Consider the following 14,835-nt stretch of genomic DNA (forward strand, 5'->3'; position numbering starts at 1 on the left):
CTGTCCTTTGTACCTGAGACTCATTGCAGCCAGGTCATGTATTTGTACCTCAGTTTTTGGAGATATGAGGTATATTAACCATAGAATTGTTTAGATTATCTAGTCCAAGGCCCTTCATTATTCTACTACTTGTTGTCTTCCTTTATTTTGAAAAAGCTGTTAAATATCTGTATGGTACTTATTGTTCTTTGTACCTTCAAGAGTTCAGTAAAGAATTTGTATTCTGAGTGCAGGTGAGGCAACATTTGTCAGTTTCATAATTTCATATTTGCTTTGAGATCATCAGCAGCAGCTGAAGAAAATCCTTTCTGGTTGATAAAACTTCCCCTGCAATGTCAGTCTGAAAAAGTATCAATAATTCTCATAAAAGAGATATTTTTCCTATGAGCAGACATCAATTTATTTATTTATGTAACCCATCATTGCTGTTGCAGTATACTATGAATACTGACTGAGAAAAAAGTTGAAAATTCAAACCCTTCTGCCACGCTTTTGGGGGCTATAAAGGTGGCAAAAAAAGCAACTTTGGCTCAGCCTGACATCTTTCTCTTATTTAGTTGTACAGACTCCCAGGGTAGGAAGGATGAAGATTGTCATTTGAGTCATTGTAGTACATTATATGGAAAGCATATATCAGTGGGCAGAATTTCATAGAAGAGGCGCAGGCTCTGCTGCTTTCCACAGGAAATGAATGTCATAAAGTGCAAAATCTGGTGCAAATTGTGTGGTAGCACCACTCCAGTCTAGAGTGAGGAAGAACTCCATCCATCCTTTCTGTTTTTGTTACAGCACACAGCCCACACATCCATTTGTAATTTTCAGTTTCACAAAGGCAGTGTAAAAGGTAAAGCTTTATGGATATTGTATAGTATTTCTGGATATTCAATAACTTACTCAGGAATATGTAACTGCTTTTCTACCTCTGCTGGTAAACAGTGACCTTTCCATTCTGAAATCAAATGATGTGAAAAGAAGTGACTGTACAAACTGGAACGCTGTTAAGAAGCTGAAGCTAACCTAGACCTCATTGTCTCAACTTTTCAGCAACCAGCAGTTGAACATAATTTGGACATGGCAGGGTGCAAGGTTCTAAAATGCAACAAATAATGGATGCTGGCTGGGGAAAACAATGTAGTAAGAATGTATTGATTTTGTTTATAATTGAATTTTTACCTCAGAACACTACATTTTTATCATAATTGCAAAGTTTGTGAAAAGAAATTGTGTAAGAATTGTGTTCTTGTTCTGGAAAGCAAGAACCCTAAATACACGGTACCTTTCTGGCTCTAAACAGAGTTTTGTTTCTACAGAAAGCGTTCCAACATCTAGTTTACAGATATTGAAATGACATTAAGGAATTTACTGAAGGAAATTAGAATATCCCACATTGCTATCAAATTACATTGTTTACACACTGATTCCCTTCCTGCAGATATGCCTCAGTGGCATGTAACCTGGCTAATTAAAGAAAAGAAATAAAATTCATCATAGTCCATAAATGAGAGGGAATAAGAGTTAAACTTGAAGGTTGTGTAAGCATCTCTCTATACCCATTCATTACCCTCCAAAGATCTCTGCTATATTGGATCAAAGTGCTTTAAACACTTGTGACTGATCTCTTCCAGCTTTGTTAATGACTCTACTAATTACATAGTTAATCATGTCATCTTGAAAGCTGAAAATATAGATAATATACCATGTCTCCCTTCTTAAGAACTTCATTGCATAACTCAGTTTCACTGTAAAGATGTATTCGGATAAAAAGTATTGTTTCAGCCATATTCAAGTACATTTTGACCTTTGCAGGGGAAAATGATTGATTTTCTGAAGAAAAAAAAAATAATTCAGGCCATAATTCTGAGATTTATGCCTGTTCAGAAGCTCTTTCATGGACTTATTTCCAGGATATTCCAACAAAAATACAGGCTAAACCACCATCCTCTTTGGAGAACTACAATACAAATTAAAAAACAAAAAAACAAAAAAACTCCAAACAAATTAACAACAACAACAACAAAAATATCAACAACAACAACAACAACAAAAACCCAGCTTTTAATTGAGCTTACTGCCAAACAGGTCAGACTAGGAGCCCCAGCACTGGCGCAGAGAAATTGCAGAGCAAGTCAGATGCTCTCTTTTCCCACTGGCTAAATCTCTGATATCCAAGGGACAGTCACAGAAACTGAGATAAGACACTGTCTGGCTGGCCATCACTGAAGCTCCCTGATGTTTGTGGTATGACTGGGTGTGCCTCCAAAAATATATTTTGACTATCAAAGCATGATCCAGATGGCATGAAGAAAAGTATTTGCATCCTTGATCTTATAGTATAGTGAGGATGTAACAAGCATTGTGCAGCAATAAGACCTATTTGCTACTGTTCTCAGACTGAATCTGCAGGTGAAAAAAAACATGAAAATGGAGTTCGTATGTGTGAACTCATCTTAAGAGCCCAGTCCTAGGCACCTATGCTGTAAAATGTTGAGCACATTCTATTTCTTTCTGCATGTCTACATAAAAAGAATATGAAGCCTACAAGTTCTGGTGTTGTCAGGCCTGCGTCTGAAGACTAGGTTCATTGTTGTCAAGATGATGGCTCTCTTCCTTTTTTTTCTCATGGCTGTTCTGAATGATTCTTTCTTCTGTGCCTCTTGTGGTATTCGTGACACATCAACAAAAAATGATCCCCTGGGCAATGGGAGGTTGGATGGCTGTTTCATGTGCTTTGGTTTGCGCTCAGATTTCATATCTTTCTGAAGGGGTAAAATAAAACCAAGAAATGTTCTCTATTGAGTAAGTCCTGCTTAGACCTACTTGTGTAGATCCAAGAGAAGTAGTAGACAACTAACATGAAAAAATCAAGGTCAAATTTCAGGGATCATCAGCCTTAAAAAGGGCATATTTCCTGACAACTTAAAGGCATTTGCAAGTATTGAAAAGGCATAAATAGACAAGCTGTTGCTCCTCAGGTTTTATACTGCGTATGGATTTATTCCAAATATTGTATTTTAACCTTCATGCTGGTGACTTCTTAGATCACTGACAGTTGAACCACAGCCCATATAAAATATGAGAAAGATTCTTATGTGGCAGCATTTCAAGCTCCAAGCTGTGGGAGGAAGGGGGCAGTCTGTACAGTTGTTTCTTATTCCACAGCTTAAACAGCAAAGACCTCTAGACCTAGAAAAGGGCATGTATTTCCCATGCATAACACAATAAACTTTTAGTGTTAGCTCTACTTGTGAAACAGAATTAATTATAGTTTTGTATCCATGTAAAAAACAAACAAGAACAAAAATCCACCAACTAACCCTTATTTGATCACTACATATTCAAACAGAACAGGAAATATAGGCTAATTTTGTACTAAATGTTTGATTTTATAGAGATAAGAATCTATGTAATTCATTTTAGATATAGACTTATGCAGATTCAGTCACAGGTTCACAGAATCACAGAACCGTAGGGGTCGGAAGGGACTTCCAGAGATCATCAAGTCCAAACCCCCTGCCAAAGCAGGTTCCCCACAGCAGGTTGCACAGGTAGGTGTCCAGGTGGGCTTGAATGTCTCCAGAGAAGGAGACTCCACAATTCCCCCCCGGGCAGCCTGCTCCAGTGCTCCATCACCCTCACCATAAAGAAGTTCTTGCGCACATTTGTGTGGCACTTCCTATGCTCCAGTTTCTGGCCGTTTCCCCTTGTCCTGTCTCCACACACTGATGAAAATAGTCTGGCATCACCACTTTGCCCCCCACACCTTACATATTTACAGACCTGGATCAGGTCCCCTCTCAATCTTCTTTTCTCAAAACTAAACAGACCCAGTTCACTTAGCCTTTCTTCATAGGGGAGATGCTCCAGGCCCTTCACCATCTTTGTTGCCCTCCGCTGGACTCTTTCCAAGAGATCTCTGTCTTTTTTGTACTGGGGAGCCCAGAACTGGACACAGTATTCCAGATGAGGCCTCACCAGGGCAGAGTAGAGGGGGAGGATCACCTCCCTTGACCTGCTGGCAACTCTCTTTTTAACGCACCCCAGAATGCCATTGGCCTTTTTGGCTACAAGGGCACACTGCTGGCTCATGGCCAACCTGTCATCCACCAGGACACCCACGTCCCTCTCTGCAGAGCTCCTCTCCAGCAGGTCACCCCCCAACCTGTACTGGTGCATGCAATTATTTCTCCCTAGGTGCAAGACTCTACACTTGCTTCTGTTAAACCTCATCTGGTTTCTTACCGTCCAGTCCTCCAGCATGTGTGCCCTCGGTGGCGCACGGTGTTAGAACTGCCGCTTGCAACACCAGAGGGCCCGGGTTCGAATCCCCCTTGTGGCGCAAGGGGTAAAACTGCCGCTCTGCTACACTAGAGGACTCGAATCCCGGGAGTTGGACTCGATGATCTCTAAGGTCCCTTCCAACTCGCACGATACTATGATACTGTGATACTATGTTCAGGACTTGCTGAATGGCAGCACAGCCTTAGGCATGTCAGCCAATCCTCCCAACTTTGTATCATTATCAGACTTGCTGAGGGTGGCCACTATCCCCTTGTCAAGGTCACTGATGGAGATGCTGAACCAGACCGGACCCAGCACCACCCCCTGGGGGACACCTCTAGTTACAAGTCTCCAACTGGACTCTGCACCAGCAATGACGACCCTCTGTGCTCTGCCAGCCAGCCAGCCAGTTCTCAACCCACTTCACTGTCCACTCACCTATCCCACACTTCCTCAGCTTTGTTATAAAAATATCATGGGAGACAGTATCAAATACGTTGCTGAAATCAAGGTAGACTACATCCACTGCCTTCCCCCCATCCATCCAGCCAGTGACAACATCATAGAAGGCTATCTCTAAGATATCTCATAGAAGGCATATCTCTAAGATCCCTTCCAACTCGCACGATACTATGATAATATGATGATACCAGGTTGGTTGAGCATGATTTCCCCTTGGTGAACCCATGCTGACTACTCCTGATAACCTCCATTTCTTCCAATTGTCTGGAGATGGCATCCATCACAAGCTGTTCCATCACCTTTCCAGAGACAGAGGTGAGGCTGAATATAATAAAATATTAGTTAATTTTTTATTTATTTATTTATTTATTTTAATATTATTGGGATGGAAGTCAAATGGGAACATGATATGCAAGAAAAAGAGTCCGAGATAGATACATTATGATTCTGGCATTCAAGGTTATCTTTATTCCTTTTGTTTGTTTGGTAATAACTGGATGTATTAAAGATCAGTCAAGTTACGTGGGAGAACATGCTCATTTTAACAAAATTTTTATTTGTTTCAGAAATATGAGATCTTCACAATTGGAAACAGAAATATGTACTCAGCTCAGTATGAACTGAAATTTCTTTTTTCAGTTATATATCTAGAAATTCATTGTTTGGATAAATTAGTCTTAGTTGACTTTCTCAGAAGTCAGATTACCTTGTATACCTGGCCCTCAGGAAGCAAAAAAAGGAGTAGAAGTAGATGGAATACATCACAGCGGTTTTTAAAGGACATTTTGATTACTTTTGTAAGTGTTGATGGCACTCTCCCAAAAGTCTTCCTTATCTGAAAATACTTTTGAAATCAGCTCTATCAGTGTTTGCAGTACATTTTATACTTGACTGAAACCTTTGGTGTTCTGGTTTTCAACAGATGAACTGCATCCAATGTTAGATAAAAACAGAATGAAGTTTTTCTGTTTTATAGTTTGTCTCAATGAAATAGGTTGGTGCTGACATTTTCCAGGTTTTATTTATGTATTCCCATCTATTTTTGGTGAAAAATAGCTTTCTTATTGCCTTATAGACTTTGGGATAATTCACTTGAAAGAAAAGGGGAAATCTTCATTCCTTGTGAATCTATACACTAGAAATCTCCCAAAAATGCCTTAAACTATCTAGTATTTATATTTTAAAATGCCTAAACATAATCTATACATAATCAGAATTAACAACAAAAATGGGAAAAAAAAAAATCCTATAAAATTTCATTGACAGCAAGCCTATGTATGAGGATTATTTCTAGTTTTGAAGTAGTCAGATTATATATTTGAAATAAAACTGGAAGCAGAAAGCAGAAGCAATGTTTTCCTGATTGTACTGACATGTTAATACAGAACATGTAAACTACAGAATAAAAGCAAGGAATTTAGACCCTGCATTTTCAAGGTTCATTTAGGATTCTTAGCAAACAGCTCAAATGTTATAAAATCAGAGCACCTTAGAAAAAAAGAATATGACCTTGATTTTACTGTTAAGTGGCTGCTTCATAATAGGTATATTCATTTTCCAGAAGCAGAGTCTGACTCTTTCCTTCTATTGTCTTTCAGTGGAATCGTGGGTGTAATTCCCAGTGGGAAAGTTTGAGCTTTGAAAAAGAAACTGTCAAAATAGATGTAAAGGTATTTTCTGAGCCAATTTACAGCAGTGAATACTTGTATCTTGCTCTATATGAATCAAAACAAAGTAAGCAAAGCCTACAGAGTTTATTGACACTATCAGTTCACTTGAAACATATTTCTTCTAAATATTTGCCTAGAGTAGGCTTATTTTACAGTGTGCTTGATAAAGTGAAACACAGCTCTTGGGATGAAGGGAATCTGATCCTACCTCCAAAGAAATAACTGGTCCTGGGAAAAAAAAAAAAAAAAAAGTTTGAATTTCTGTTGCTGAGCCTTCTAGATTACCAGTTATGGAAATAGATTAGTGGCTAGCCTTTACCTCCAGCTGTCAGGAATGGCTGGACAGCCTGCAGAAAGATTTTCTGTATGGTTCTTTTCTTTCCCATTGCAAAATGTGGAAGTGACACTGTGCCATTTGTAAGGAACTCTTCCTTTTCCTTCAGTTTCTTCTTTTCTTAACACTACTCTGGAATGTGTAGGAATTTAAATACCACTTCACTTTAAAACTGTGTCAGTATAATTTTCTTTGTAACTCTCATTGCACTGTTTCCAAATTCTAACCAATAATGTTTGAAATTTATTTATTTGTTCCACTTTTAAATTTCTCTGCTTTTTTGTTGTTGTTGTTGTTGTTGTTGTTGTTGTTGTTGTTGTTCTTTTCCACATGTTTAATTTCAAATTTCTGTTCTCCTTTATCTATCACATACTCCTTCTACTGTACTTCAGTGAGTCTGTCTTCAAAACTGAAACAGCATCTGAGCTGTGCTTTTTTTTAAGATAGGGTAGAGCCCCACATTACCAGTAGCCCCAGTTGCCTGCAAAGCTCAGTCCTGAGGCCAGACAAAATGCTGCTTTCTTTGGCCTAAAACTATTCTGAAAACTCTGAACAAATAATCACTTGAAGTTAGAGAGATTACAGAAAACTTCAAAACACAAAATTTTGACCAAAAAAAAATGAAAGAAAAGAAAAAAGAAAATGTCTTCATGTTGATTTTTTTATCTTTATTTTTTATTTTTCAAAGAAAAATTGGTCAATTGAGAAATATTCCTTTGTAGTCGAATTCCAGGGTCACAGCCTGAACCAGTGAGTGAGCTACGAGGGTACGTGAGTGCCTGGAGTAGAGGGGGGTCTGGAGCCACCCTACTTCCATGCAATCTGAGTCTGTGTGTATTCCTCCCTTCCACCTGCCCCTTTTCTCTTCTGTGGAGTGACTGTAAGAGCAGGGGAGGGTCACACTCCTCAGCTCCACTCTTTCTCCAAATTACTGAGAGGGGTGAATTAATTCCTTTTGATATATTTTCCTACAGCACCTATTTCTCAAATATAGTCTCTGTCATTGCCCTCATTTGTCCTGCATTCCTTCTTGACTTTTTTAGAAGAAAAAGATGATTTAATGATTTTAAATGTAAATCTAATGAAAACCAAAGTCAAACATTTCATACACCCTGCCTGAGTCTGAAGAATTAAGCACTGGGGTTCCAATACCTTAAAGCCTACAAGGGAAGTAGTAAAGCATTAAAGCTAAGAAATCAATTGATTTTTAAGTCCTTTTTCTCTCAGTAGGTCCAGCAATGGGTGATTAGTTTATTTGAAATTTCTCCAAGTCCAGAGCTGATAGCAGATGTTGTGCTTGGCCAGACCAATTTCTGATATAAAAGGATTTACCATTATCTTCTCTGTCTGGCCACGACTTCTCATATCCCAACAGTAAGGATGAGGTGACCAAGTATAACACAGAAAGTCAGAATCTGTTTTTTGTTGTTCCTTTACATGTTCTGTCTTGATAAAACATTTCTGCCTTGAGAACAGGCATTCTTGAGGAAGGCAGCATATTCTTCCCAAGGATATGAAGATGGCCCTCTCTTATTTTCATGTCTCTGTTGCCACATGTTTGCATCTGAAAATTTTCGGGCATTTTGGTCTGATGCTAGAGAATAGAAATAAAAATCATATGGCTTTTGAGAGAATATGAAGTAATCTAATATTTCACTCCATTCCCACTGATAGGCACTGCCTAGACTAGTATGGATAATTTTTCCAATTTATATTAGAATGGGAGCTGGCTGAAATTTTACTTTGTGCCATAATAGGAAATTCCAGAACCAAAATTTTAAGGTACTAAGAAAGAACTATTTTATTTGTATAGCAATGCCAGCACTGATAGACATATTCAAGAAGCAGTCAGAGTCTTTTTTGTTATTATCTCTTAGTGTGCCAGACAGCACATTAGTAAAAAGCACCTATGGGCCATGTTGTGTCATCAAGCTTTCGAAGTGGTTTGAAAGTGCACTGAAATTAGCAGGGAGTCCTATTTAATAAGCAATTCTACTGCCTCTGGTATTTGCTAAAAGCCACACTATTTTCTCAGATGAAATAAGCAAGAGAAAAAAAGAATGGCACATAACTGGAAAATACAGTTGTTTTCATACAGTTCACAAAAAATTAAATCTGTCCTGTTGCCCTGGATGAAGTTCTGTTGGTAGATGGAGAGGAATTATCAGGAAAAGAGATAAACCTTGTTTGGAACAGGTCACGATGCATGATCAGCTTCCAGAACTGGTTGTGTTGTTGCTGTTGTTGTTTTAATCAGGAAGTGAAGGGCTGGCAGCTGGATACTGTGGTTATAAGTCATCAGAGCACTTAAGCATGAAAATAGATGAGACTTAAGCAGGTGCTCCATGCTGGCTCAGTGAAGCCTGCTCCTTCCCCTCAGCAAAGCTCTGCCTCTCAAGATATATGGTGCCTGTGACCACAGCATACCCTATATTCTCCATTGTGCTTTTAACAGCCTTGTAATGGAAATATACAGGCAGGCAGGTGTGTTGAACCTAAGAGGAAGATGTTAGTAAGAAGGCAGACATGGAGAGAAAAACATTGATTATATGTTCTGAAATGACTAAAATAGAACAAAAATTAGAAGATTTGAGCATCTGTCTAGGAACTTTGTGTGTTATGAAACAGCTCCAAAGGAATTTCACACAAAAACATTAGGTGGGGTTCATAAAATTTATGTAATATAAAAGTTTCCAACATGATTAGGAATGCTGTGTGACAGCTCAAAAGCACTTTGGAACTCAGGTTTATTATTTCAGAAGCTGAAACCACTGATCTTAGAGATTTGCTGAGAACAACTAGAATCTGACAGGATGTAATGTTCTATCTATGAATGCTTTTTAACATATCAATACTATTTGTAGACCAGGTTAGTGAATACCCTTTAGGTTGCTGTTGCTTTTATTATTTAACAAATCTTCTATACACATAATATTCAAAATGTCTGCAAATTTATTTTATCTTTCATTTCAGTAGTTCATATTATTATGCCAAGAGAGTATTAGAATGCCAAATGGAAAAGAAGTGTGACCCCTTACAGCTGTGTTTGTAATATATCCAGTAATACATGACGTGACTGAGGAGTGAGAAAGCAGTGAGCTACTGAATGATATTTTATACTAGTTTCCTCATAGAAGGTCTTGATTTTATTTTATTCTTATGCATTCTTTGGAAACATTGTAATGGATAGCAAACCTCGTCATGATGTTCAGATTAAAACAATGGTTATTTATTCATTGAAAATGTGAAAAGCGCAGTAAAAAAAAAAAAAAAAAAAAAAGGAATATTTTTTCTCAGAAGTTTTAGCTGTCAAAAGTAGTTAATTTTTGATAATGTTAAAAAATAAAAAAAATCTTGAACAATCAGTAATGGAGTTTGACTATTTTAAATAATAATGATCTCATGCATGATAAATGACTTCTAAGAAATGAAAATCCATTTATCCTCATAAGAAGAATTGCGAACAGTACATCTTGGTGTAAAGGCCAAAATTCTATTTTGTATTCCTCAGTTAAGCTTACCTGTATGAATAATTAATGTGAAATCTAACAGGTACTTACCCCAAAATTGATCTCTCTCTATTCCTTCTATTCCAAAATGAGAGTTTCTTCAGTTCTACAGTATAGCATTTGTGTGCATGTGTGTAATGTTTCAAAGCTCTAAAATGTTGCTATTGATTATTTTTTCATTAGTTCTACTTCTAAGAATAATAGAAATGGTAAATGACCACAAAATAACTTCAGCTAGACTTTGTAGGTAGATTCCATCCTGCTGTCATCTGCTGTATCCTGTACTAAGCAGCTTGCCTAAGATACAGACTAAGGGATGATCACAGGTGCACTGGGTACAAAACAAGTGCTTGGACCAGGAGACAATTCAATGGGCATTTAATCATTTTCTGGTAGTATTATGAGCGTTACCACATAGACTCTAATGCCTTCAAGATAACAAACTCATAACCAGGGTCTGCCTTAGGGGCAGATAATGTTAAAGTACTTTCCAAAGCAGTAGACAGCTGGGAGTGAGCGATGAAGTGATCATAGCTCCTTTGCCAAGTGAGAGACCTGGAAGCTGAACTGTCTGCCATTCTTGCTGCCTGGGAAGAAGTTATAGTTGATGTTATAGCATCTGCTGAGTAAGGCTCACCTTCCCAAGGCAGGAAGATCCTTTACAGCCTTTCTATAATATCAGGGAGCCAGGAGGAGAAGAAAAAGAAAACAGGGAGGTGGTTGAGCCACCATCCCTAGATGTGTTTAAAAACTGTTTGGATGTGGAGCTCAGGGACATGACTTAGTGGAGGGTTGTTAGGGTGTATGGTTAGATTGCAGTTGGACTCTATGATCCTTAAAGTCTTTTCCAACCTGAGCAATTCTATGATTCTATGGTTCTGTGACCTTCTTCACCTCTGGTTTACACCCCAGTTTCTCACAATTTTCATTATTATCTTCTTATTCAAGATAAATATGCAAGTTTTGAATGGGCATTTTTTAGTCCATAATTCATAAAGTACATTAGCTTTCACAATTGGTAGGTAGTTAGACTGTAGCATTACAGCTTAATGAATAGGTAAGATTTTGATTTTGTTCAGAGACAAAATGATTGAAATTTTATGATCAGAAGAACTCCATTAAATCAATGAAAGATCTGAGACTTTCTTGGGGTTTATGAGTTTAGCTTGCGAAGGAGAAAAATGGCAAAGGCAGATAATAAAATTTCAAAGTACTTCCAAGTTTCTCAATTATATAAAACTATTTTATTTCTCTAATAACTATAAAACTGGATTAATTTAATGTTGCTTGGCAAGGTCAGATTCAAAGTCTCTCTGTAGTCACAGACAGGTAAAGGACTTCTGTTGGCAGGCATCATTCATGTAGTCTTTAAAGTTAGATGCTTATGTTGGAGCTGTTTTGGAGTCATACGTGTGTTCTCATGGTCTTTCTCATTTGTCTCCATACTAGCCCTCCAGCTGGGAGCTTTAGCAATGCTCTTCAATGATGGGTTAAAGTTTCACTTCAGTACAGGGTGCTATTATTCCCACTTAATGCCTTTCAGCACTGTCAGCAGTATGTGTGCATTTTCCTTCCATTAAACTGCAAAGCACATCTATCATGTCAGCATAAATTCTTAAAAGTGAATACATTGTTACAAATCTCTGTGGACCTTTAGCACTCAGGTATGCTTCCCAGCTTTCCCCTCAGTGCCAGGGATCTGATGGTTACCTGTAGTTATCAGACATCATTTTTCTCTCTTCTGATTCAGTGACAGTAGCTCTTAACCTAGCATGAATGTCTTCTGCAGGGACAGGTTTGGAAGAATTATTGATTGTTCTTTGAGAATGCACTTTTCGGAAGTCAGTTTTTTTATTATCTGAATGTTTGCAGTTGTAAGGGTACAGACATGGTTAAATGAAATTCAGCCTATGATTCTTATATATTTTTCATGCCTTTTTTTCTTTATTGACAGCATACAAAAATAATGAAAATTCTAGTATGATCAACAACTTACAGTCTTGAAAAATCAAAAATGCCATTTGTATTATTCAGCCCTTCAATTGTCTCTCTTAAGATGTTACACTGCTGTTTAAATACACCAGAGTGTTTGGAGTACCCCTTGCTGATCATTATTTTATTCCCATTTTTAATCTGATGTAAAGGAAAAAGGTCTGAAGTTATGCAGATCCAAGAAGCATATCAAAATAACATTGTCAGTTACTTTATCAGAAGAACTGAGTGGAAGAATGGTGGTTAGTGGAATTCTCTATAAGTGAATTTGTTTGGGAGTTGACAGTTACCTCAGAACTTATTTAAAATGACATTAAATAACTAATAATGGATCAATTTTCCTTTCACTGAAATATCTTGTAAGCAGAATTAAGGATGGACATTTTAAGTAGGAGTGGGCTAGGGGAAATGCAGAGGGGAAGGTTAAAGGGCAGAAAGCTATCATTTCACAAAAAAAGAAGGCATTTTTAGTGATAATCCAGCAACAGTGATTACAAATAATGATATCGAAAGAGTAAAGAGAAGGGAAGTGATATAAATTGTAATTTATTAAATGCAGTACAGAGAGATGTTTAGTCAAGTGCTGGGACAAAAATCCACAGTAAGAGAAAAATAGTTTTGGAAAGTCTATGAGGAATGAACAATGGCAGAATTATTCAAAAATGATGAAAAGATATATGTTAAAAAAAGGTTTCTGCTCTCCATTTGGGAAGAAAAGCAGAGTTGTGTGAATTGATTTCAGAAGACTACACGCTTTCTAATTTGCTAGCACCCAAGAGAGATATGAATCACATTTAGTGAGAGATAGATATCTTAAATATCAGCCAGTTTTGATAAATTGAATCTAATCTGTTTGAGATAATCTTTGGTCTTCAAATATATCATAAAAGCTCAAACAAGCAGAATAATCTACTTCTGTTTGAAAAGAGAGAGACATTGGCTGTCCAGAGTGAAATTAATGGTAGAAGGTTAAAGGGTGTCAGAAACATTATCTGATAACAAAAAGAAAATGTGAGGGTATAGGGGGTTTAAATAAGTCCTTAAACAAATTTTGTGAAAAGGAGATGCTATTTACACTCTTTGAGTTAAGATAAGTGATCAGTAGTAGCAACATAATATACTTTTATAAGGTTGGTATTGCCAACCTTAAATTAATATAAAACATTAGCACTGTAGAGAACTAATAAAACACATGCTACACAGTGGTCAGCTGAGAGCTACAGCATGTGGGTGGCTGTATGGAAATAAAGGTACTGGGAGGACTACGAGTGTGACTACACAAAGCATTTTTACCAGCAAAAGTTTCAGTGATAAACATGTCTCAAAATACAACTGCAAATGATGTGTGGACTTGTAGAATGGCAGCATGAAATCCTTCACAAGGAAGGATCCATTTTGAACATAAAAAAATGGGAGAATTTCTATCTAAGGAGGTATCTACATAAGAATCATAGCATAGAATTGTAGAACTGTAGAATGGCCTGTGTTGAAAAGGATCATCTTGTCATTCGTAGGGTTGCCAACCACTAGACCAAGCTGCCAAGAACCACATCCAGCCTTGCCTTGGATGCCTCCAGGGATTTAAGCTGCGGTGGTATGCTTGAAAGTAAAGACTTGAAAATTATCTAAGACTCCAAAGGAAAAACAGTTTAGTTTCAGACTGAAAATGTACCAGAAGGGTTAAATGCAGCTTCTGAGTGAATACATGAAAGACTGATGAGTAGGAAGAGGAAGGTAATGTTTTTTCAGACTGTGCCAGAGTTGGAGCATTCATAGGACTTCCCTATGCATTTCTGATGCTCGCTTTTAACAAATGTTTTGGGGAGAAAAAAGATTAGGAAGAAATTTTGTGAGTTGAACAAGATGAAGAAAAGAGCTGGACTGCAAATTCACCATGGAAGATGTAAACAAAGAGGTGACATAAATAGTTGCTGAATGCACTGCACCAAATTGTTACTTGTATTGTTTGATTTATAGGACTTGACAAAAATTCCCCGTGAAACACAGTGTGGTTGTTCTTAGCTTTGCAAAGACATTTTCTACAGCATAAAAACAGTCAGTGTATATTCCCTAGGCTAAGAATGGAGAAGGGCTAACATGTTTGGTTATTTAATTTTAACTGCAATGTTATTAAACAGAACTAAAACAGCTACTGAACTGATAACAGGTATGCACAGTTCAGTGCTTGTTGAAATCAAGTACAAATATTCCTAATTCTCAGCACTTTCCAATCACTGGTGTGGTACAGGATTAACATATAAAGCAACGAATGAAGTCTAGGTCCATAAGCAGATCTATTAGATGCCACTGTAATGCAAATAAAGAGTAATAGTAATAAAGTATGAGCCCTAGAGTATTTCTTTGGAAAATCAGTTGTAGTTTGTATGCCTTCAGTATTTTAAATTCCCACTAAAATTCATGTAGGGGGAATAGAACAGTTATAAAATGAAATTTATTCTTAGAACTAGACAACAGTTTCTGCAGTAAATAAGCACATAGCATCACACAATTCAGTGGAATTTGCTAGTTTTTCTTTATTTGAGGTTGTAGGACAAAAAGAAGGCCCACACAGAAGTATTTTTCCAGTTTT

This window comes from Excalfactoria chinensis, chromosome 2, assembly GCF_039878825.1.
Source record: "Excalfactoria chinensis isolate bCotChi1 chromosome 2, bCotChi1.hap2, whole genome shotgun sequence".
Classification (NCBI taxonomy): domain Eukaryota; kingdom Metazoa; phylum Chordata; class Aves; order Galliformes; family Phasianidae; genus Excalfactoria; species Excalfactoria chinensis.